The sequence below is a fragment of the Embiotoca jacksoni genome, unplaced genomic scaffold (assembly GCF_022577435.1).
Source record: "Embiotoca jacksoni isolate LCO1_2020_lvr unplaced genomic scaffold, fEmbJac1.0.p SCAF_5, whole genome shotgun sequence".
Lineage (NCBI taxonomy): Eukaryota > Metazoa > Chordata > Actinopteri > Embiotocidae > Embiotoca > Embiotoca jacksoni.
Genome location: NW_027185403.1, coordinates 2,312,282 through 2,338,419, shown reverse-complemented (window position 1 = coordinate 2,338,419; position 26,138 = coordinate 2,312,282). Strand labels below are relative to the sequence as shown.

General features: G+C 39.7%; 1 protein-coding gene across 5 annotated transcripts in view; it reads right to left on the bottom strand.

Moving 5' to 3' along the window:
- lingo2 (leucine rich repeat and Ig domain containing 2) overlaps positions 1–26,138 on the bottom strand; it is a 200,557-nt gene that overhangs the window by 59,775 nt on the left and 114,644 nt on the right. Inside the window, exon 1 of one of the 5 annotated variants that reach the window (XM_069171243.1) lies at positions 3,371–3,443. The exons of the other annotated variants lie outside the window; for them this stretch is intronic. The gene's annotated coding sequence lies outside the window, so the exon portion shown is untranslated. Of the gene's footprint in view, positions 1–3,370; positions 3,444–26,138 lie in introns of those variants that run through there. 5 annotated transcript variants of the gene reach the window in all.

The window sequence follows — 26,138 nt, the reverse complement described above, 5'->3', positions numbered from 1 at the left end:
ATGCACATGTAGGCCCAAGCCAAATGCGTATATACAAAAAATTATGGATGTATTTTTAAACCTTTACTACCCGTGGCTGAGTGATGTTAGAGATATTGCTGCCAGATATATTTCTGCCATATTTTTTTGACACCATAGGTCCATAGACATGTGCAAGTGTGATCAAAAAGACTTCCAAGACTGTTGAGAGCATCACAGTAATGTGCATGGAGTTACAACTCTTCAGAGTAAGTAATCCAAAATACTTCACCTGATCAATATGAGCACCCGAGTCACACAAGTTTTTGTGACTACTGGTAAACGAACGGTTATCTGAAACTTGAGCAGGGAGGTTACATCAAAGTTTGCGTCAAAGGTTTGGGGAAATGGAAAGACTTTTCACCCAAATGAGTAGGGGTGTTGGGGAGCTACGATTGTGTTGTGGCATTCGGGAGGCTTGCCTGTTTTCAACGCACTGTGAGCGGCTGCATTGTCATGTTGGAGAACCTAAGTGTCATCATGCCACAGTTTAGGCCGTTTGCAGTGAATTTATTTTTACTATGAACATCACAGTTGAACTCGGTGTTGACAGTCTGATCCTATGGGACACATTTTTTGGTGCACAACCCCATAAATGTCAAAGAAAACTCACCACAGACTTCTTTGATCTCAGATAGTTACACTATGCCACTTAAAACACCAGAGTTTTAGGTTTCCTGAGTTCCACCCAAGATGAAGTCCAAAGTGAAAAATGTGCACATATTGTTGGTCAAAAAAAATCGTGTATAACTCAGGTGCTGAAGTGGATTAAACAACACAACACTTACTTATAAAAGTTATTGCATCCACCTGCTCTATGAACATTTCCGTGCTTCGCTCCATTCATGGGCAAACAGTAAGTCTCTGAACTTTTGGATTGACCTTTGTATGATTGAAATGGGCATGCAGAGTATGTCTGTTGAATTTCAATCTATACAGATGTCCAGGTAGATATTCAACTTTTGCTCTTTTATTTTTCTTCACTTGCTTCATTGTGAGCTGATGAAAATTTAATGAAGATCTACTTTTTTGGGGGGTCTTATTGTTCCACAGACAACAATGCTTTTTGGATACAGAACAATCTTTTTGTGAGAGACTCCCTTCCTGGCAGTACCTTCAAACACATTATGTTTGCTCTCGATACACCAGAGACTGCAATAAGCTTATCATGCTGGGCAACCAATTGGGGAAACAAAATATAGTAAAATAAACAAGTCATTTTCTATATAAAGCATATGTCGTGAATGGCGACAGATGGATGCAAAAGAAAGCAGCTGGATTGGAGACAGAGTTAAGGAGAAAGGGCCGACCGGTAGGTAAATGACTGTGAGTGGATCTGCTTGTGCCAATAATTGTCCTGTGCTTTTGGGGGGAAGTGAACGGTCAGTCGAAACAGTTGAAAAGTCGCACTATCCGTGATGCGGAGCGTCACCTCTATCAGGGGATATTGAGAAGCAGTCTCCTGGCCCATAATGGGCTCTGAATTGGTGATAAAACAAGCATCAATGCACTGCTACCTCCACAAAATGACTGAGGCATTTGATCTGAAGAGAGGAAGACCGATGAAGATTCAGGTCGACAGAAGTTGTCCATCTTAGGGTTCTTGTCATGAACACTAGTTGTAATTTAATCATTTTTTTATGGGTGCTCTGCTAGCGTCAAAGCAAAGGTGATTTATCTGCTGGATCCCGCTAGTATTCACCATGCTAAAAACCGTATTAATTATGTGGCAAATGAATCTGGTTTCTTAAACAGTTTCATATAAGGCTGTGATTTATTAAGGCACATTGACTTGGATTTTTAGGGTACTATATGTGTTTGTGGGAGATGGTAGAATATAAATGTATGAACATTTCTCTTCAATACCTAATCCAATTACACTCGTCACCAGCCATTACATCTCACACCAACTACTTCATGTTCAAGCTTAAACAAGGATAGTAACTACAATGTGTTGCTAAAAAAAAATAACCTCCTGGTACTTTTCACTTGTAACCTACTTGAATGGCACCAACAAGAGAGTTCATCTTAATACAGCTAGTCTTCATATCGAAGACAACATATAATTACGTTTTTTTTCTACCTCTAGTGGTCATAGTGAGTATGATTAAAGCAATGGAGGTTACAGGTGACAGGATGTTTCAAACACCCGGGAGACTGTCGTTTGTGTCGTGTGTGAAACCAAAAGACAACATTCACTTATTATAATGTACGTCATGTATTTAACATACGTCACGGACATAACATAACTTACGTAACAAAGGTATTGTAAACCCAAACCATGACCTATTATGTGGGAAAGCTGAGGTAAGGTTACCACATGGACAGAAAACACCAGTTCACACCAGTCCACCGTGTGCCAAATGTGTTAAATCTGATTTCAGCTTTCGCAAAACGCACCAATGCCTCTGGGGAGAAATGACAGCAATTTATCCAAGCTACAGATTTGAAAAATTCCCATGTGCTACATGCAGAGATTAAAAAGTTGTCTGAAAGTATTTGCTCAAATTTTCAGCTTTACTTCAGTTCTGAAGCAAATACCCACAAAAAGGAATCCAAGCAATGTTAGATTCTCAAATATGCACTCAACTACTGGATTTATGCAGAATGCACTGCCAGTGTTGCATAATGCATCGCGCTTGCCTAGTTTAAGAAATGCAAATCACCTGAAGTTGATGGAATACAATCAAGTTGATGGAATCCTTCCACACGCATGGCCATGAAATATTTCAGATTCTTCAAATGTTATTGATGCAGCGAAAGTAAACGACAGAGAGATAGATAGGAGGGAGGAGGGCATGAAAGAGTAAAATGAGAATAATGTTTTTTGCTTGTAGAATATGACGCCACCTGCCACTGACTTTCTCTCTCGCTGTTATTAAACAAGGGATGAAAGATGTTGTGTACCACCATGTGTACACTTTAAATGAGTTCAAAGAAGCCATTTTCCAGGGTAATATCCAATTCATGCGGGGCACCACTCTGAAGTCTTTTAGAAGCAGTGTTTTAGGGGTTTTTTTGGTAACAAATGTCCAGTCCTACAAAATAAAAATAAAAAAAAGCAATCCTCTCTGAGCATTGTTTGGCTTTTAAAGCAGTTTGAAATGCCTGTTGGAACACTGTTATCCCCATAGCAATATACTGGACTGAAAGCCGTTTGTGAGCTCTTTAACTGACAGGAAATTATAGTCTTACAGAGGTATTGTGCTTCAGTTACACACAATAGTGTTGTGTATTTTTAACAAAATACATTTTGAACCTCTTTTTTTAAATGAAATGTAAAAAATAAAGTAAAAGAAGTGGATACATTTGGCTCAACTGTCTGTCTTTCTTTTTATGTAAGTGTCAGTACCTTCAGTAGCTCCACTGATCTTCTTATGTTAGAAACTATCGGGCATTTTTATCGACCAGAAGCCACAATCCATCACAGGCCATTTGGCATCGTCTGCTTTCTGCGGGGAGTACGGAAGCTCACTTGTTATTTCAGTCAATAACTTTTACAACAAGTAGTGAACTTCAAGTTATATTTGTATCAATATTTGTGGAAAAACAATAAACAGTACATTGTCTAGAGATCAATAGCTTTAAACCTTTCTCCTGAGCCAAATTACTCACATTACTGTGACGGTGCTGACCTGTGCTGCTGCCAGTAAGCGAGCTCTTATTAGGATATTGGAGAATCATATTCAAGTTTATTTTATTAGAAATGCAATGTCAAAGGCCTTAAGTATAATGGTGGTTTCCCTCGCAAGAGTGATTGATATGATGTATTGACAGTTGCTTGACAAGTTAGCAGGAATCTCCGAGACGTTTCCCCTCTTTTGAATTTCCCACTAACTGGACACTTGCAGAAAGGATGACAGGGTGCAACAGACATCACTTTGAGTTAAGACCGGGAGACAGATCCCGCTTTTGAACCTCAGCACCTCCAAGACTCTTAACCTCCTGGAGAAAGCGGTTCAAACAACTCAATCGATAGCAATTTAGGGTAACACTCTTGTCACTTCCTCCTCCTTCTTCATCTCCCACCACCCGGACTGCACCCTGGGAGACAATTTGCTGCGCCGCTCTGATAGGACAACAAAGAAGGCTCTGGACAAATGGCTCTTTGGAGGGAATTGATGGGACTGTGATCAGACAGGTCCGCTGATAAAACATGTTCCATATCACTAAGTCAAAAAGTGGCATGTTTTCTTTTTATCTTCAAGCAAAGTGTTTTCAAAGCTGACTGAAAAAATATATTGTATTCCTTGTTCTAAATGTACGGTGGGGATATCTCTACACTTTAATAACCAATGCTAAAATATTACACGCACATTTGCCATTTATGCATATAGGCTGAAAGGCGCCTCAAAGCAAATACAAATTTTTTTAAAATAATTTTGATGATATATAACCAATGAAGCAATGTGAAACTGAAGCCAACGAATAGGTGATTTCCATTTTGCTTACAATGTAATTGCATTCAAATATTATCTATCTAAACTTAATACACTCAACACAACCTAATGAAGTCAGATTTTGTTCAAATCAAGCAAGGACATTTCAGTTATAATTCTACTTTATGGAGTTTTTTGTTTCTATCAAATCTTTTTTTTGTGTGAAGAAACTCAGTTTTTACTGCCTCTCTTCCACTCTCTCTGTTGTGCTTCCCATCAACGTCCACCCAACGCTGTCGGAACCATTCATACATTTCAAATGTTACTGTCGAACCACCATGTCGAACCAATCCAACTCTCTTGCTGCAGTGGGCTGGTGGGTGCTGATATTTTAATATCATTGTTGAACCTACCATTCTGTCTTACAGAGCAGAAATTGCATGGCCCACCTTCTAATCCATCACCACCATTATCTTCCGAGTGTCCTGCGAGAGTAAGCCCAGAATGAGGTTCCATCACTCACCTGCCATCCCTCCGACATCCTGAACTTTTTTTTAACATCTAACTGTCATGGGAGCAGGCAATGTGTGAAGTTGACTCGTGCAGCTTCAAAGCAGTTACATAAAGTCCTGAGATAATGAAAATAATATAAAAAAAAATACACAGGCTCATGCATTTTGCAGACTTGCAAATTAAAGTTTTTTCTTGCAATTCAATTAATCATGACAATTATAATGTCTCTCTGAGATTGCTGCATTCTCTGCGATGCACACAGTGAGACATAAACCCATTTCAGCACAATATATGTAAAACAGAGAAAAAAAAATGTATAGTCTTACGCAAGGTAGGCTTATTTTGGAAGTACAAATAAGGAGATTCTTTCTAAAGTGCATTAAAATAAGAGGAAGTTGAAGAAGAAAAAGGCAATCAAATATTAAAGACTCTCATGGGCACTGGCACGCAACAGCCCTGTTAACCTGACCCAACTCATTGGCTGTCGCCAAATACAGCTCCACCGCACTGAAATATTAACTGCCTGCAATCTGTGACACACATAGGTACCGAGACGCCTTGGCAGGGCCTCGCAACTGGTCCACATGTCATTGAAATGTAGATATATTCCTTGCTACACACATATTGTACATTACCGTATACATATATATTTAGTTTTTCTAATACAATGGTACATTTTGAATATGGTATGAATAACTTTTAGGGTGTCAAGTAAAGTTTATGATGCATTCATGAGACCAAGGTATGTAAGAAAAATACTTTTTTGCGTGTTTATATTACATCTGCATTTGAATAAGACTATGATTGAGAAGTTAACATCTGAAAAGCATTTAAGGTATTGAAAGACCAAAATGTCATACAATGGGCAATAAAAGAGTGTAAAGAATGATCATATTTATACAGTACATACAGAGTATTGTATAATCTATACTGTGAATGATAGAAGACCGAGAATAGAGCAATCAATATTCTGACTTGTTGACGTAACGACATCATTGCGTGTATGAAGTATGTCACAAATGTAACTTGTGCACAGCAACGACAGGCATGGCTGACAGCAGCTCCAATGGAGGAGTGGTTTGGCTACAATGGATCAGATGCACAACAAACCACAGTAATAGGTTAGTTTTAAATAAATATTTTTAGGCAAACTGTTACATTTATGCTAAAATATAAAAGTATAATACTGATTTTGTTGCAATTGTATGATCTTGAAATGAATGATTAAATATTCTTCAGGATTTTGACATATGGTCACAGATATTGTTTTACGAAAAATATCCTGAAATATTATTTGAATGCCTCATCGCTAATGAGGGCAATTTAATGAGCTGCCATTTTAGCCTGTAGATTTCCCTTCTCTCAGACATATTTTGCGATCCATAGCACTGAACGTTTTAAGAGCTCTGTATGGATGCCTTTTTATGTTCCCTTTTTACTGGGGAGTTGTTGTCCTCCTCTCTTAAACATGCCTAAATGAACACAGACTCGACATAAAAAGAGCTCATCACATGAAACGATGCCGTGCACTGTAACAAAATAAAGAAATAAAGATTGGTCACACATCGGCTTTTGCCTTTGGCCTAAACAATGTGGGCAGAGGATTTGCTTTATAAAAAGAGCGATCAAGGTCTCTGTGGATTTTCTTCACTAATCTTTTCTCATTCCAAAGGGACGTTTGCCATTTCAATGATACGTGTCAAACACTATCAACTTCTGTAATGTACCTCATTGTATTGAAGGAAGGAGGACAGTAATCCGTTAACCTGCTCACTACTAATGAGATTAAACTTAGAAAAACTTTGAATGGAGCAATAAAAACTGCATATACTGTAAAGACAATTTTGTGTTACTTTTTCTTTAAAAACTAAATTCATGTTTTAGAATGTCATGGATGAAAAGCTATATGCTTTGGATTCAACACAACAGTCAATACAATCGTAATTCTGGGTTAATGAAGCACTGCCTATCTGTCTCCCTAACTCTGTTCATGCTTCCGTAATAGTTAAGGCTCCAGGCAAAACAGATGATGATGTTGTTGTTGTCGTCTGATCATTGCGCTGCTTTCACAGCGAATGTAGATCAAAATTTCCTTTTTATTTCGACAGTTTTTTTTATATGACCATTACAGACATTTCACTTGGAATCCTCCACGACAGCTGGACTGCAACTACCTCCACCGTGCGTATGTATTTAAGCTGATCACAATCACTGTCATGAGTAGAAGTATATTTTAATTTCAATTATGATGTATGCATTACAATAAATCTCAAACAGAAAGAGGACAGTTTGTCATTTGAGGGATACTTTGGTTCAACGTGGGAAAGTATCATCGGGGGACAGAATTATTGTGCAGCTTTCAGGTGATTTAATAAAGAGGAAAATGTCAAGAAGAGGACATCTAGAAGAGTTCCTGCGCTACGTTCTTTTTCATTTGAACTTTCTTCTTTTCTTTTTTTTTTTTACTTGCCCTGAGGAAGGCTGACAAGATGAAACCAGACTGGACTCCGAACAACAAGGGCTTCTGTTAGGGGACTGCTCTCTGACTCATCCTCCGCAGCTTTAACAAGCCATCTGCAAAAAAGGGGCAATGTCTTCGTCCAAAGCTTCCCGCTCTTCTCCTCTTTTTCTCCGTGTCTCTCACACGACTCAACTCGCATGTTTAAACCGCAGACGCACATAAAGAACACGGATACAAGTGGAAAACACAACACTTGCTGGAAACGAGCCGTGTAGCCCGTCTCTTTTCCAGCACGTTGTTTGGTAAGAGCCTTTTCCTTTCCCCTAAGTGAACCCTATCTATAAATTTGTTGTTTAAAAACGGACTAGGAATGACTGAATGAGTACAAATTGTTACAGTGTTGACATGAACGGGTTTAAAAAATTCCCATTTCATTGTGGGAGAGCTCTTTTTGCTTCCTTGCGAGCTTGGCGTTACGTGCCTTCCCGCTGTGGTATGGCCGGCACCCCTAGTCAGCCACAGTCACTGGTAATCTGTTAGGGTTTTACACTTCCATTTTGGCTGGACAGAAACATTATCACAGTTTGCATTCATAGCTGGTCCATGTGGGTGCCTGATAATCCTGGAAACAATGCCCTCAATCCTACCGAATACACAAAGATAAACAACGACCGGTCGCGATGACACAGTGCGAGGTCAGGCCCGGCTTATTTCCTCATTTCCCTTTTTCCCCCTTTTTTTTTTTTTTTTCGTAAATGCAGTTGGAGACGCTGAGATGCGTTGCCAAAAGCATTCATGTTTAAAGGGAAGGGATTTTTACTCGGCGATGCCAAACAGCCTGTCCCCCAGAACTCATTATCTCGTCTTCTTTGTCACAAGGAGCAAAGACACACATTTGTGAGCATTGTTTGATCTCCGCCGAGAGGTCAGGCTTTACTAACATGTCAGTCATGTAAGGAGAGAAACAAGCGCCGTTTACATTTATGCAAATGAGATCGGCTCATTTTTGTCTGCACGAGTTTGTGGCGGTTTTCTGCACAAGTGACAGAGAGAGAGAGAGAGAGAGATTGTTGAATAACTGGTGAGCACTGATTATTTTCAGATAAATCCCCGTTCAATGGCAAAGTGATGAGGGTCACAATTTAATCAACTGCTCCACATAACAAACAAACAACAGCTGAAATAAATGGATGTTTCCTTCAGAACAACTGAGCAAGGTAATTTATCTCACTGTTAGGTATGCGAGTTTTCATCAGCACCAAATAAAGGTGTTTAAATAGAGACTTCGATGGCTCATTAGTGCCTACATTCTCACGTACAGCAGGAGCAACAGGGAGGCTGTACATAAAGCAGGGTCACGACCAGACTTGCATGTGATTTCAATTCAGGTAAATTTGATGTATGTAGCGGCAAATCACAACACAGGTTATTACAATTCAATCCAATTCCATTTTTTTTGGTTTATATAGCGCCAAATCACAGCACAGGTTATTTCACGGCAGCTAACACATTAAAAAGTCCTTACAACAGAACTTTACAGCATTATACAGAGAGACCCAACAATTAAACAATTCCCACATAAGCTAGGAGGGAAACCTCCAACAGAGAGAAGGAATAACTCCCTTTTAACAGGAAGAAACCTCCGACAGAACCAGGCTCAGAGGCGGGCAGCCATCTGCCTCCACCGGTTGGGTTGAGGGGGATAGCAGAGAGGGAATGGGACAGCATAGCGAAGACATTAACTGTTGTTGGGGCCAGATCTCTGGCGAGACCAGTTCAAGTTCTGTTGCCACTGAAACCCAACCCATCCAATTTGATGTGGATCCCTCTAGAACTGAATCATTTATAGCTCTTGAAATGTTGCATGTCAGGCTAGCTACTTACCTAGACAATGAAAATGTGCTTGAGTACAACTAATTATTCCTAAATCAATAGCGGAAGACATAAAATACGTTTTATTCCTTTGGGTTTTTTTCCCTCCACTCTATCTCCTCCGATGTGATGGCATTTCTCTTTACAATGAATGGAAATGTCTGGCTCGGAACGTTCCCCCACACTTTACAACTCGTTTCCCCACATATCAATATACACCATGGCTCGGCCTGTCACGGGAGGGGGTGGGGGGAGGGTAATGAATAGCAGCAATGAATAGCGGGAGAAGTAAGATAAATAAAATAAAATATTGCTTTGTCACCGGCTTCGTTCAAACTACTTTAACTGGCACACACGTCTTCCCGCTGTCAGCACAATATCTGAGTGAGCAGAGCAGGTAGGTCGTATTATCAAGATATTAATCATCAGGTTGGATGTTAACGCATGCTGGAGGCCCTCAATCTCCATTTGGCACTGCTGGCCTGTTAGAAATTCCCCGGACACTCCTCTGCTTATTTTAAAAATTCGCTTCCTATTTGTTTTATTATTACTTTTCGCCCAGTGTAATTGCCTATAAGCTCCTCCTGAATTTAATTAAAGGAATTCCAACAAAGCACTCTGCCATGATCCTTCTTTATGACCAAGTCCCATAAAAACATGGTTCAGCGACGACAATGTCTCATGAAGTGCTTACATGTGAAATGAAGGAATCTTGGTCCCAGATTTTATGTTGTACCATTGCTTTTGTTAATGAGCTTTATAAGCAAAAAAATACAAATAAAAAAAGAAGAGGTATACCTGTTTCAGTGATTGTAGTTCTTTTGTATTGAGAATATTCAATAATAATAATTCAGATAATGTAATTCACAGAATCTGATGCGGGTATCTTTCTGCACAATGCTGTGGGATACAGGTTTGGTTTGTGGGGAGGAAAATGGAATGTCATTGGGGTCGAGACTTGACCCATGTTTAACTGAGGTGGGCCCACAAGACCACCAGGGGCATCTTTCATGAACCTAAATTGCAGATAAATCTGCTAAGTAAGCCCCCCCTGAATCTGAAACTTAAACTTAAACTTAAATAAGCTATCCGGAGTTCATGTCAGTTCAGTTTTTCCAGCAAACGCAGCGTGATTTCCTTTGGGGTTGAGTAGCTAAAGTGCGGCTCTGGGATGTTCTGGTCTTTGAATAAAAGTCGAGTTAATGCGCAGCATAGCAAATCACTCTCAGATCAATTCATAAGAAGATCCGTTGCAATTATAGTAACCAAAGGGAAAAAAAAAACCCTGTAATTTGGACTGCCATACCTGTTCTCTGTCCGGCACGCCTGACAATTACTCCCAGTTGGAAAAAACATCACATGGCATTGTGTCTCAGTGGTTAGTGCAGCTGTCACACAATGCGGTCTTGGGTTAGAACCACGTGTAGTTACTGAAGAGTTCTGGCTGCTTCCCACACACAAAACTATAAAACCAAGGAATGTTTCTAGATCTTATAGAATCAAGGTTTGATTGGTTTTGACTATATGCTTCTCTTTCCTTTAAGAAAGAAACACATGGAAACAAAATTACAGTAAGTGTTTTAAAGTTATAAGCAGCATATCTGACTAACTGAAATGTAGCAGTCTAACTGCTTACCAGATGTTAAAGTCATAACCACAAAAATAGGATGGAAATGCACACATTTGAAACGAGTCACATGGGCAGAAGCTTGAGATCATTTTGTGCTCATGGTTTATACTTTTTTTTTTTTTTTAAGGTACAGATTTAATAGCCCCAATATGCTTAGCATACATCAGCCATCTGTTAAGCAGCCAAATAACAAAAACACTGATCTGAGCAAGTTCTTCATGACAGCCACTCACAGAGATGTGTCATGAATGATTTCTTGGGAGTTAAAATTTACTCAAGCTGGATAATTTTGTTTAATTTTAATGTTTAATCATTTCATTTATCACCTGCAATGATGTAGGTGGGTGAGAAAAGGAAAATTTCCTTCATTAAAAAATGTATATGTCTTCCAAGGACAAAGAGAGCAAGTTAATGATATCCTTTACTTACAATTTATGGAAAAAAAAATACACTCCTTGCTATTGTCAAAGTCAAAATAGGTTAAACCTGCTGCTTCATGAACACATTTTAGTCACTGAGTCACCTTAAAATGCCAAAAAGTCTGCATGATGTTTGACCCAAGCACAGTTTGAGCAACCTAAGCACCCCAGCAGGGAAGCAGGAAACTCTTGGCAGCATTGAGCATCCAGAAAGTTCTGCACACAATGGCTTAGGCACTGCCTCAAGCCCGCAGCTCCTCTCCAGCGGTGCAGAAAACTTTTAATATAATTACAATAAGACGAGGATAGACAACTTTAAAGATAAGATTACCATAGAGAGTTGGCTGCTTGGCACAGCAGCTGTTCATCCCTCTCAGTGGCGACTAAACCTAGTTATTAAGTCCTTGAGGGCAACAAGGCTGCAGTTGGGAACGGTTTACCAAGTGACAGTATTCAATAGAAACTCCGTTTGACAGCTGCAATGGCATCGAGACTGACAACACAATCAGAACTTTAAAAAAAAAAGAAACCGGCATAATTCATCATTTTGGGTTTTACTTTGTCATGATTAAATTGGAGTGGACAACAAAAACATAAACAAGCAAAACTGCACTGACAATGCAGGAGGCACCTGTCCTCTTAAGATATTCTTTGGACATGTTGGAAATATAACAGCAGTGAAAAATAACAACTATTGGATGAAATGGAATAGCAATAAACACATTACATCCAGCATATCTGTCTGGTTTAGATATTGTCCAGGATTCACAATGGCATTGCGTGACTAATAAAAAAGGCACTTGACTTAGTATGTAAATTGGGATTTAGTGCATATGTTTGTATCAGTTTATGTATTCTTCTGGCTTTAATAACATCTACTTTTAGTTTTTTTTTGGTGGTGGTTGATGGGGAAGGCAGAGAGAACTTTTAACTGTCTTCTATCCCCTTAGAACCTATATCTGTAAACAAAAAACAAAAAAAACTTGCAGTCAGTTTTTCATGTGGCTCTAAATTATTATTATTATTTTTTTTATTTGAGTTATTTATGCCTGATGACTCAACCAGCACCAAGATGAATCGTAAAAGTTTGTGATGAACTGTTTATATGCTGCATATAAAAACAGTTTTTCTTGCCTGTAGAAAGACGTATGTGTAGACGACACCGTTAAAACCCTCATGACTCCAACCCCAACGGTGCCACGATGACTAAACAAGGACCGACAAAAAGTGCTGCACGAGGCAATACATGAAGCACAGAGATATTAAAGTGTCAATAACTATAGATGGAGTTAAAACGAATATAAGATGATGATGCACTGTAATTAGTTACGGGCTGTCAAGCACTGTGTTTCCGGTCTAAATCACAGCTAAAAGGTTCGGGCCGCATTTTACCGACATGTGCCGTATAGGCAAGACGATGGGTACCCGGCTTAATTATGTTAGCAATGCTTGAATGAACACATTAAGGATCCCTAATAAAAGACCCTAATATTCATAATGTATGGTCCTCATAAACTTAGTTGCCGATGATCACTTAATTGGCAGCCGCAGTTTCCCGCGGTTGAGCTTTTGAAGTAGAACATCAAAGTAAAACCGATGATTACTTCAATCTGTTGCATGGACTTTGAAATCCATTTGTTCTTTCCGGATGTTTTTTTTTTTTTTCCCCCTGACCACAATATTTATATATTTCATGAACATAAATAAAAGAAAAGAAAAATGACATGCTGTCAATAAAATACGATTTGGATATTTACAAAGGGATGGCGCACGCAGCGTTAGAGCTTAGAGACGGAGCTTACGACGCGGAGCAATATTTGGCGATGCAAATTCCGCAGACAAAGACTCGTCATTCGTTTCATTCTTCCACACTCTAAGATAGTGCCAGGCTGTGGAAGTGGCTTTCATGTACTGCTTGCCAGGAGGGTCGCGCACAGCAGGTAATAATTCCTTTACAGTGTGTGGTATTAATTAGCAATCTTCATTGTGCAGCTGTCGGGATGTTTGCTGTCCCATCAAAAAAGCCTTCCTGCTTCCTGACACATCTCACTATGGCCCGCCTACATGTTTGTGAAAACAGTTGTGACAAGACCTCGTACGCTGTTGCATACAAACACGGTATGGCTGAATATAAATAAGCTCCATGGTCACTTTCTGAAACGTCTTTAATCACAATGTGATGTGCGTAACTATTCTAATGTGTTTGTTTTGGTTTTTTTGACTGCAGTCAAGCCTTCGCAGTGTATTCCACAATATGAATGAAATACACGTGTATAAAAGTAATTAGGGTCTATCTCAAATATGCTCATCCAAGTATTTGCAAACTTAATTAAGAAAGCAACCCACAGCTGCGCCTCCATCCCACATGCCTGTAGGATGCCACGAATTTAGCCTTTTGTGTCAAAGACCAGAAACGGCGCACGTCATCCCATAAATAAATACTGACAATGTATTATGCTCTTGTGTTCAAGTCCACACACTGATTAACTCAATGTCCTCCTCGCCAAAGAGCATGCTCACAGAGAAGTCCTCAAAGCAGCGCCTGCAGAGAGTTTGTTCGCCCTCTGACACCACTTCTGCTGTCTGCAGGCCTCGGCATCTGAACCATGACAGCGCTGCTGCTGATCTTTTCAGTTGTTTTTGAAATGCAATAATAAGCACGGGGCATCCTTAGAAGTTCCACGGCTTTTCATTTGAGCTGGTATTAGCTATAACATCCCAACTGCAGTCAAATACTGTCCCGTTTGCAAGTTAGATAGTGACCTTATCCGAGCTGACAAATGGCCAATTTCTTCACACCCTTCTGCACCCCAGCATACTTTGCCTTTCCATATTTGCTGCCGATAGTTTCTAAATGCCACATTTGTTTCTCTTTATTCCCAGAGGGTTATTTTTGTTTCATTTTTCTTTGTCATTACCGCTATAGGCTTAAAAGTACTGTTGCCATGGATTTCATTACTCTTCATAACCACAAATGTCCATCAAAAATATATTTCTGTCTGTCTATCTATTAAGAAGCAAAAAAAAGACAAAAAGCACAATCCCAATGTATACCTTTCAGTGGAAGTGATTTTGGTGAACTGTCTTTTGTATTTAAAGGGAAGTAAACATAATGAATACAGCAGGCAGCATGTAGCAGAACTAAATATAGTTTGGCAAGGGTGAGCTGTATGATTTTTATGGTAGAGTAAACCATAATCACCTGTACCAACAAACTGATAATGGCCTCAGCCTGGCATTGCTCCTAGACCATCTCCTCGGGGTAATGACCCCGAGGAGCCACTGAACTTGCTGTGTATGGTTATGCTACACTGCTCAGAGTTTTACCTCCTTTTCCAGCCCACGAGAGGTCAGGTTCACCTTCAGTCAGGCGTAAAAATAAAGTCCTCTCCCTCACCGAGTCATCACTCAAGACCGCTCCAACTCCCAATTGAACACATAAAGTGTAGTCTTATGAGCTGCCTGCATCGTATATTTCCCAGTAAATGGATGAAGACCAAGTCCATCTACAGATGATGAGGACTCGGGATGTAAAATGGGGTCGTGGAAGAGAAAGGTTTCCTCCTCCTGTTTAAAAAAAAAATGCAATAAAACAAGATAGCGGTGACACACCGCGATCTTGTGGAGGTGATCTTCATTTATGCTGACAATAAGAAGTGATAAAGACAAACCAGCATGTAATAAGCTGCCCGCTTCAGCTGCTCTCCCACAGCAGGACTGTACGAAAGGGCGAGCATTTACATATTTTACAAAGAATATAAATCCATATAGTCACGCCTGATAGGCAGGTATTAGAAATACTCTTGTAGGAGATCAGAGTTTGTGTAACTATACCAACATTTTTGTATGACCCACTTACACCAGCACCGTCTTATTTACCAAGTCAAGGCACAGTGCCGTATCTGTAGGCAGTCGGGTACCTCAGTGTGTGCAGGCTCTTTATACCACAATGTATTCATCAATTCTGCCTTTGTTGTAGTTCAAGGATCAATCTCTTTGCATAGCCTTCCCAGGTTATACATATAAATGGATATGCATTTTCATCAGAGGGATCTGAGCGCGGGCTCAGCCAGAGTGCAGTGCCCCCGCTGCAGTTGTGAGGGTTCAGACACTTGCTCAAGGGCAGTTGGAAGATGAAATACCCTTCAGCTGCAAGCCTAAAGATGCAGCCTCCTGATATAGATAGGAATCAAACGAGCTTCCTTTATGCTATGACTTGACCTTCTTCTTCCTGCCTCGAGAAACTTGTAGTCCATAAGGTTTTATGAACCTTCATACAACATACAATGTTGGTTTTAGGGATGGAGCACAAATTTTGAACATTCGAATAGTCATTATAACCTACAAAATCAATTAGAATGTGCAAATATTGTTCTTCATTATTTCCCTTTTTTTTTAACTGAATATTTGATTAAAAATCTAATAGTTCAGAGTGAATTTAGAATTGTAGTTTTGCTCGAAATGCCCATCTCTAGTTGGTCTTTCTTTTTACAATATAGTAAATTGAAATTATTTTGGCTGAGAACTGTGGAGAATATGAAAATGATGGTTTTGCCGCAATAGTTTGAATTTCACTTTAAGAAAATTGTTTGAATGAATCAGTGGTGGGCAGAACAAGCAACTATCAGAGCTGTTTAAAGCTGAGATAACCATCAGGTAAGCATTCGTTTTTCAAATAATACCGGTCTTTACATTTTACAGAACTATAACTTCTATTTGTGGTGTGGTGAATTTAAAAGGTTTACTCCTGGCTGAAGTTGTGCTCCTATTCTGAAAAAAGCATGCAAGGACACGAACTGCATTGATATAGTGGTGGAAATGTAGTGAAAAGTACGAGGTACTATTACTAAAGGCTCTTTTGCTCCCATTTAAAAGCCCACTAACATACATTCTTTTCCAGGATGTTCGGTATCCAGTACACAGTTTTTCTGTTGGGTATGGAACAGCTCCAGTGAAACAGAGGTCCTTAAGTGCCTTCTCTCACCTTGTTCTGCGTGTGTGCTTGTGTGTGTGTAATTCTTGGACAGGGGCCATAGGATATGTGAGACTAAAGGTTGATGGTCCAGTGCTCCTGCCCAGGAAACTGCCTCCCTTTCAATCACCCTATTCAAACTGCTGTAAGCTTGTTAGGTGCAGTATTGCTCCTCTCAGTCTAATTTCCTGCATGACATAGGTTTGTTTGTTCCATTGCGGCCGCTTCATTGGCCGTTCACTTATCAGCATTTTCAGCCGGTCATACTGTATTCACTAGCACTGGGCTGCTTCTTCTAGTTTTTTTGGGTTTTTTTTAAACACGAGATAAAGTGGGACTCTCTTTGTGTGGTGAAACTCTTAACATGAAGGTGGAATCAGCATAATGTCTATTCATATGAAGTCTAATTAACATTGCCCATGTTTTTCCTTTAAAACACTAATTGTGTTGTCAACATTACGCTGATTAAACACAGCCACTTCAACATGCATTATTGCTTACCTCTTCCAAGTAAATATACGCTCTGCTCCGATGCCCGTTCTTGGTGGAAGGTGTTGTCGGCTCATCGGTTACATAGCAGGGATTAATTGTTGTGATATGGTAATAATCTTTGTTTCATTCTGACAATCTAAATAAAATATTTCCCAATGTCGGATTAAGTATGATTCCTTCATACTAGGCTCTTGTTTTAAGGTTTACAATTCATGTGGGAAATACAATTTCTTAAGCTAATAAAACAAAATAAAATGTGACCCTGTGAGCCTGAAAAAGGCCAAAAAGACCAGTTCATCCCTTCCTAAACAATATTTCCTTCCGTTTCTGACCATAATAATGTGTTAACATGTAGTCTTTCCCTCTTAAATTTGACTGAAAGCAATATTTATTCTCGCAGAGTTAGCTTACGGTACAGTATGTAATGAAAAACTAAGCACTCCACTTACTGCTATCACCAAAAGCCAGTACTCTATCTGTGCTTTTTTAAAAAAAAAAAAAAAACTAACCCAAAGTATCTAGCCAGCACCCTTTGCTATTTGAAGTTGCATTACCCTCTCTCCTTAACTCTATCTGGGCATAGCCAGATCCCTTGCTACAATTGATCTGTATCCACACTCCCTTTCAACTGTGTTATGAGAAAATGTTCCATGAAATATTTATTTTCCCTGCATTTCCTCCCTCTTCAAATCCTTCCCAGTCACACCTGCTGATCCAAGCCATTTTTTTTTTTTTTTTTTTTTTTGGAGGCGTGGATTTAGCCTTCAGTTGGCTCAGCTTAGTGCATAATATTCAGCAGGTTAGAGCTGCATCGCTGCACATTAAAGGTTAAAGTGGAAGGAACATAAACACGGTCCCCTTGGCGATTGTAGGCAGCGGTGTCATGGGTGTCGTTACCCCCGTCCACCTTCTCAGACCTGATTATCATCCGCTGCCGCTGCTGCTCCTCAGAGGAAGACTTCAGAGACACATTTTTGAATAAACACAGCTGATTGGAGTTGGCCTTTTTTGTTATAGGGACAAAATTGAGTTCCTTGTTTACAATTCACAAGATGCCTTCAGAATAACATAACACACTTTCTGATTTAAATTGGGTTAGGTATGTAGAGGTTATTTCTAAATGTAGCATACGCCTCCTGAGAATAAATTACCCTCCTAGGCTAAGTGTGTGCATGTGTTTCTCTATCATGTGTGAACACCGATGCATAATGTTGTACGGTCATTATGTAGGCGAGAATGAAAAGGAGACCGAAAGACAGATAACTGCTAGACAGACCACTTTTAGATGAACTCAACTGTTCTTCTGATGGCTGTGCACCCGATATGCTTCTTTTCATTTTGTATTTCTTTCTTTCCTATTCCAAACTCTGCATGGACCCAAAGTCTGCATAAAGCCCCCGTATACACACAGATCACGGCATCCATAAATAATAGAGCGCACATAAATTAAACATCGAAGTCGAGTTTGCGATAGCCGCTCACAGTTGGCCGACTAAGATGCCTCATTCTCCCCCTCCAAGACTTAATTAGAAGCCTTGTATTTCCTGCGTGGAAAACAACAGGAAAAAACAAACAAACAAACAAACACAAGGGGGGAAAGAAAGCCACAGGGAGCTTACCCTCTTATTTCCCACAATGCACTGGGTTATTACAGTCTGCAATAATTGTGGGCTTTGTGAGAGGACAAAGTCTTATACCGGAACATCTAACGAACACCTGGTTTCTGACCCCCCTTTTAGTCACCTCTGCTATCTTCAGAAGTTAGCACTCCCTGCCATGTCCTCACAAGCAAACGGCGGCTCCTTTATGTAAATCAGTTTGCATTCAAAGAGGGTGGACGGATGCGGCACAAATTGTCTGGTAACCACAGTTAGTGGCGACACGGAGGCCCGGCGGAGGATTAGTTGAATGTCCAAATACATCAATTACTGGGGATGAAAAAGACATGAAAATGATATCTGCAACATGCAATATATTTACATATTTATTGACTGTACAAAGATATAGTGTTAGAAAAATAAACTTTGATATTTATTTTGATATTAGTCTTGTGACTGTACGAGGTGCGATCAAAAACTTTAAAGAATATGACTATTAAACACGAACAGAGTGGAGCGCAGTGATGTTCATGGAGCAGGGGGAAGTGTTAACCATCAGGAATAAGCATTCCAAGTTATGTAGCTTGATCAACATCAGCACCTGCGTTGCACCACTGCTACATGAGCATCTACAGTTTGGCCACTGGCCTGAAACTTGTGCCGAGAGCGCACGTTGAAATTTTGAGTCAAACTAAGGAAATCGGCAACACGGACCCTTGAAATGCTTCCGAAAATCTACGGCATTGAAGCAATAAGCTAGGCGAGGTGCGTTGAGTGGTAACCGTGTTTCAGGAGGGGCCCAGCATCACTGCCCGACATCAAAGAAGGCGCGCAACCAAGAACATGCTGTTGGTTTCTTTTGACATTTGCAGGGTTGTACACCCAATTTGTCCCCCAGGGTCAAACTGCCTACGCCGAATACGACTGCGTATTCAAAGGGATAACATTTAGCACAAACGAAAACTGCGCGCCTGCTCACGGCCTGTTAAAAACGGAACAGTTTCTCATCCAGAACAACACAAACTTCGCTCCCCACCAGCCGTTCCCTGCGACTTCTCTCTGTTCCCCATAAATGAAGTCTGAACTGAAGACTCGCCGTTTTGATACCGTGGAGGAGATTCAGCACATATTGCAGATGGTGCTTGATGCACTTGCATAACAGGACTTCCAGGAAGCGTTTCAAGCATTAAAGGAGCCCTCGGAGCGGTGTATCACCACACAAGGAGACGACTTTGAAGTGGGTTGGCAGCCAGATTTAAATCAGATACGGTTTTCGGCTGTTATAGGCGCTGTCTATGAACCTTTTTGATCGCACCTTGTAAATTGAAATGAAGGAGTACGTATGTAGGAATATGCTATATGAAAACAATTCTGTGTCACGGTAGTAAAACAACTACGAGAATGTCTAATCTAGTAAATTAGACAGCTAAAAAAAAACGTCAATGCTAAAGTCCTTCATTCAATAATCTTCTTAACAGCTTAGTCCAATTATGGTTCAGGTGGCAAAACTCATACTAAACCCTAATATCAACATATTATAATGATCATATAATAGTTTGGGCAATAGCAATTTAAAGTAGGGTATGGCAAAATCTCTGATGACTGACAAATTTCAGGGTATGTATCATCATACTGTCCATCCCGACTATAAATGATAACATTTTTGTCTTGTAAACTGCGCATTAGGTTTAAATTATATATATTGTTTCCCAGTTTGTTCCCAGTTTCTACTCCAGTTCACCTCATGTTGATTCAGAACATCTGCCCAGGCTTTAACGACCACCCTCGTTTCCCAAAGCCTGCTGCACGAAAGCACCATGCTGCATCCAAGCTGTGCAGATGTAGCTGTGCTCAGACGTACCCATACGAAACAAAAGACTGCTTAACGCGAAGAAAACTCATTCGGGAGCACAGATTGCATGTTGTATGCATATGTAAATTTGACGTTGATGTTGCGTGTGCCATTTATATGCATTTGCCGTATGAACAGGTTACATAATAGTTACAGTATGTCGGGTTTTTTCGGACTTTTATGATGCATAATTTCATGGCTCGTGCTCGGATGATGATACTGGCGATGGAATCCCTCTATCGCTACAAATCTGACTTCTGCGTAGCCTTTTGGAGCTCATTAGAGTTGTTGGCAGTTCAACCTGTGATCTTTTTGATATAACACAGTCTACCCAGCTCCGATACAAAACTACAGGTCCTTCTGCTGGCTCAGTCTTAATTACGGCTTTGGTGATATTGAGACTGACATTTACGATGCCTTCACGCCTGCGTTTTTGTGAAAGACCTGAATGAGGCCCATCTGGTCTAAGTAGGGCACCGGGGATGACAGCACGCCAGCATGTTAATATGTTCCCTCAGAGATGCAGGGGCTGCTGTGTTAAAGAGATGATGATGATGGTGGCACTCCCAGTCACGTTCACTCACTTAACCAACCTTGTCTCCTCTTGATCATTCTTGACAGTAACAAAAAGGGTGAATATTCTCTAATCAAGGCCAAAAATTCTGATCACTGCTGGCATTTCTGTTATCAGCCCGTAATAGCATTTTGAGGACAGTGTCAGGGGATAATGGAGGGTTAGCCATACTAAACAATAAGAAAAGGAACGCTTCTTTCAGAAATGGTAAATCCATTGTGTGAGAGATGTGATGCAGGCTCAAAAAAATACTGGTGGCACAAAATTTACTGACAGTAGGAGACTGGAGGAAGTCTTGAACGCCTGAGGAGAACTGAGAAAACACTGTAAAGAAACCTTCACCAATAACCAGAAAATCAAATAACTTGACAAGGTACTCAGGGCGGATGATGGGTTTCAGGGAGACGAAATGTACGCGAGAATGAACACAAGGTTCACATTATCTTGTATAAACTGCACTGTTTAAGCAATCAATATAAGGTTTTTATTTCTACTTCATTACTCTTTCCTTTTATATCTCGTGTTTTTATTATGAATGTTTTTTGCTTTGAAAAGTGATTAAAAAATATAGCTCTTTACTTATTTACCACTGATAAATGACATAACACAGTCGACATAACCGTGTATGTTGTATTTAACTGATGCAATCTTTTACTACGAACAAACAGCTTCACTTTACAAGTTTGAAGCTAACATGCTAGTCTTAGTTACTTTGATAAATAACAGCAGCACAAGGGGTTTGCATATAATTCACAAATTACATTACAACTTTTAAGTAGTGTTCTCTATCTTAAAATGTAGTAAACATTTCAGAATGATGGCCTGACAACCCGGCTTCTGTATTGGATACAGCATTCATGTTATTTAGCCATATTGATAAATTGTTTAGAATTTAAAGCCAGCTTAATATACTTAGTTCCACACAACAACAACAACAACAACAACAATAACAACAACATCATCATTTGCAAATTATATGTTTGGAAGGAAGAGTTGAGAAAATAATGATGAATCAATAGCCTTGGTGGAGACATTAGTCCATTACCAAGAATAATGAGGCATGTGGGCAGCACAGAAATTATAACAGAGTATATGAATGCTACAGTATGTGTGTTCGAGTCACATGAATGTCCTACTGAAACTGAAAAAAAAATGCCATGCCTAGAAGAAAAAACAAGTTTTATATCTACTGAGACAACAAATTCTAATTTCTGACATTTTACAATAATCACTGACATGAAACAATGCCAACATTTCAAGGGAGCTGTTGTATATTTATTTCATTTCCAATATTTTACCTCCCCAGCTTCCTTCAATGAATTACAGATGTCCAAGAATCAAGAGGGAGCATTTGCCTTCAAGCTACAATAAAAAGAGCCGCACGAAAAAAAAATAAATAAAATGATATCCATAATAAATCAGAACTAGGTACAGTAAAATTAATTGAGCATCCTCGCTGGTTTATCCCAGTCTTCTATCTGTAGTAAGCAGGCTTCCCTCTCCAAACCAGTCTTCTTACTGCGCTCTCCCTTTGAAACAGCAGCCAGGCTTTCCATTACGTTTCAGGGTGCCGTCAGAGCCTACCTCTTTCAGAGATTATTTTTCACTTTCATGTCTCAAAGTGTGCAGCCAGATCTAATAATACCGTATCCAATTGATGTAGAGGAAAATGTACCACTCCATTGGAGAAAAAAAAATAACACCACCACATAAAAACACAAATCGTGTCCTCTATTCACAAATGTCAGCACCAGACTCTCTAATCCCTGTGAATAAACACACATATTTTTTTTTTCCCCCAGCTACAATTAAAAAGCTCTGTCGGAGGTTTTTTCTGTCACTGAGAAGTGCGGCAGATGAGAATGTTGAGGGGCAACCCCGAAGACATCCTGAAATGCATCATGCCCTCACTACTGCTAAACTTATTTCAGCTGAGAAGATGGAAAGGTATTGAAGAAGTGCAGGCCATTTCCTGCTGACAAGAGGATGTAGAAGAAGTATCCTTCATTGTGATGAAGGTAGGCAAGGGGGTGTGTTTACAATTGATCTTTCTTTATTATGAGAAAATTGAACATTTGCCAGACAATAACATGAAGGGCTGATTTAAGAAGGCGGAACGTAAGGAATGTTTGGGTCAAAAATAAATGATGTTAATAGGATGCAGCGTGCTCTGACTGATGTTCTGTGTTGAGGGAATTCATCACAATCACTTACCTTGGGGAATGTTTACGGGGGGATGAACGGGTTATTCAGATCTGCTACTGCCATAGGCACCATCACAAGATGATGCACCAGTGCATGATACATGAAAACTAAATAACTAGCATCCTCAAAACACTGCTCGTGTTTCTTCTCCTGATATAGCCTGGTGTTACCAGATCCAAATTCACAGAGTGAATACATTGGTCTCGTATCCAGTTGTTGCATCTTAATGGGAGTAGAACTCGGGTTGATTTTGAAATTACTGAAGCAGCCTTTAATCAGCATTGACCACAATATGTGCTGAAACTACATTTAGAAAGAAATGTTGTCGCAGGTGGCCTCCCCCCACTTGTGGGTATTCGTTTGGCACTTCAAAGTGCTGTGCAAACGTTGATACCAGCAGGGTTTCCAGACTATCGTGGCAAAAAAAGATGACTTAAACATTACATGTAATCATTGGAGCTAAAATAGCCATTAACTGCTCAGCAGAAAACATTTTACTCGAGGTTTATATTTTCTAAATTACTTTATGATGTGTGCTGGTATTAATGATAGATCACCCTTACTGTTCATCTTGCCCTCAGGGTGGCTAAGGGCAATTACCTTATTCTGAAATTTCTAGGATTGTTGTTGGTCTAATATTTTTGTAGATTTGATAGGTAGCTTCTAGACATGCTCATCACTTCAAGTTATTGTAATGTTTAAGCAACACTACACCCCGCTTTGGATAGGTAATGACAACAAGAGGATATTAGTCTGAGAACCAATATTTGCTCAGCCCCCATGATGCAACCTGCCGAAACTTTGCGATGCTAACTTTACTGCGCTGCTTGCGAGTTTGTTTTCTCTCTTTCTTAAAAATTGATTAGCTATGCTACCCGTTTACGAGGGGAATTGCATTTGACAAGGCTTTAGTGCAAACAACAGCAGCTGGATGATCAGCCAGTGCATCGAGACGAATGTGAAGTTGAGAACAGACACATCAAACTTTGTCTGAATGAAAGCACACACTGAAGGAACAAGACATCTTGATTTAGATGCATAACACAATCCCGTGCTTGACTGGCTCCTCCCATGAGGGGGCAGGAGATTAAGATTTAATGGTGATACTGAGGGAATAACACTATCCGTCTGCAGACTCCCGTTTCTTCACACAACGTCACCTCTGTTGCTTATCTATCTCTTTTTTTTCCTCTCTCCCCAAAACACAGATGCAGATGCACTTGTCTAAAGCCTACACTCAAGTTGAAGCACACAAACACACACAAGTATGCGTGCGTGTCACAGATGCCAGCACACACATGCGCAAACAAATTTACACGCTCGCACATGCAATCTAAAATCTGACATAAGCTTGGCTACATGGAGGCGACGTCAACGGGAATTTGATTGGTAAATTAAAAACTCTTGTCAAGATGATCGTTTTTGTTGCATGAATACTGGAGTTGACTTAGGAAATGATGGATCTGCACTCAAAATTTCTGGCAAAACAAACACGCCTGAAGCAGATGCACTATACTGTGCCATTTAACAGTACAGATGTCATCAAGACTGTTATAAATAGATTATATGTGACGTATAAGAATGGCAATCGCTGCCCTTTATGCCCTTACTTTGCCTATATATCAGTATATACTGTTAAACTAAATCACTGTATTGCAACACACAATTATTGCATATATCTGTCTGGACCATTTTTTAAATGCTGACTTGGTTATAGAGTAGAGTTACTGTAAGTCAACCTTTGTCGAATGAATATCCTAAAGGCTTCAGCATCAAAAATGTATCTGTAAAGGCTTACTTGCTTAAACCACTATTTCTTATCCTTTGATAATGCAAAGGCATTAAGAAGTAAAATTAATGAGGGATCAGTTTTCACTTGGATTCACACGGTTGAGTCAGTTCCTGAAAGAGCAGGTGATCTTATGCTTTATACACTTGTATCAAACTTAAATACTATATTGCACTGACAACACGGATGATACAAGCAATGTTCCTTGGTTTAGAACACCCATTTGAATTTCTCACACAATTACATTGTCTTAAAATACTAACAATATACAGTAAAAAAGATGTTGCGCATCCCTAAGCAACTCAAAGGTCACATGATACGTAAATAATTACACAGCAAACCACAGATACTGCTGAATGACTTTTCTTATACATCCTACGAGAGAAGTACACAGTACTTGCAATCCACCATTGTAAATTATTTATGAATCATAGGTGCTTTCTTTAGAAGCTGTGAAGAGTTCACAAAATCATTTTAAATTTAAAGGATGCTCCCCAGTATGACCGGAAATTCACGTTGACAGCGAAAAGCATTTTTTCTCAGACGGCACACAACCTGCTGTTTTGACCTGCTATAGCCCTGGCTGCATTGAAGAAGGATGAAGACATTATTCAGCAATAATTTGAGGTTCATGAGAGGCTGCAGCAGGGGGAAGTGACTCAACTCTGCCATGGTGACAGGGAGCACATAAAGAAAGAGAAAGGAGCTGAAGGAAAAGAAAAGCTCAAACGTGAGAAGTGAGAATCGACTACTGAGGCTCAAGATGTCAATTCTCTCTCAAGAAAGGACTGAAGTCAGCTGAAACTAGGATTATTGTTGTTGATAAGAAAAATCATTAAGATTTTCCCAGAATTGGCATAATAGCACTTGAGTACATTTTGCAGCATTTTGAATTTCACTGACTGAATGAGAAATTCAAAGTTTGGTAAAAACAGCAATGTTCACATGAGAAGTAAAGTAAGAAACAAAGTATAAACAACATGCAAAGTGTTTGAAAAGGTTCGATCATCACTGACAAAGGCAGCTGCTGCCTTCAAATGCGGTCGTGTTTACTGTGTTCATGAAAGAATCCATAAGAACGCCCCTCTTGTACTATTCATGACCTCAACATTTTCTGGAAGTTCACAAGTTGGAAAATGTTTGCTGAATTTTATTTTAGAAATTGTGAAAGCCATGGAAGTTATGTTTTTCATTGTTTGGTAAGTTAATATATTGTCATTTCAGTTTGAGTCTGAGGAAAATGTTGATGTTCCAACAGCCTCATTTTCTCCTTTTTTTCATGAATCCTTGGCATTTCTTGAATTACATTACTCACCACCCAGCTTAGTACATTTTTAGCCTCTGTGGCTTCTAGACGCCTCCCA